The sequence below is a fragment of the Cebus imitator genome, unplaced genomic scaffold, assembly GCF_001604975.1.
Source record: "Cebus imitator isolate Cc_AM_T3 unplaced genomic scaffold, Cebus_imitator-1.0 Scaffold162, whole genome shotgun sequence".
Lineage (NCBI taxonomy): Eukaryota > Metazoa > Chordata > Mammalia > Primates > Cebidae > Cebus > Cebus imitator.
Window position 1 is genome coordinate 191,482 of NW_016107477.1, and position 726 is coordinate 192,207.

Below are 726 nucleotides of genomic sequence, written 5' to 3' on the forward strand. Positions count from 1 at the left end.
AAAATAAAATAAAATAAAATAGAGAGATCACTAACTAGACCAATAAAGAAGAAAAGAGAGAAGGATCAAATAGACACACTCAGAAATAAGTGGGATATTGCTACGGACCCCACAGAAATACAAACAACAATCAGAGAGTACTAGAAAATCTAGAAGACTGGAAACATTTCTGGACACATACACTTTCCAACACTGTACCAGGAAGAAATTGAATCCCTGAACACACCAATAATGAGTTTTGAGATTGAGGCAGTAATAAATAGCCTACCAACCAAAAAAAGCCCAGGACCAGATGGATTTACAGCTGAATTCTAACAGAGGTACACAGAAGATCTGGTATCATTCCAACTGAAACTATTTTGAAAAATTGAAAGGAAGGACCCCTCCCTAACTCATCTTATGAAGCCAGCATTATCCCAATACCAAAACCTGGCAGAAATGCAACAAAAAAGGAGAAAACTTAAGGCCAATATTCCCTATGAACATCCATGTAAAAATCCTCAACAAAATACTGGCAAACCAAATCCAGCAGCTCATCAAAATGCTTATCTACCATGACCAACTTGACTTCATCCCTGGGATGTAAACTTGGTTCAACATATGCAAATCAATAAATGTGATTCATCACATAAAATAACTAAAGTCAAAAACCATATGATTATCTCATAGATGCAAAAAAGGTCCCAGATAAAATTTAACATTTCATCATTTTAAAAAATCTCAATA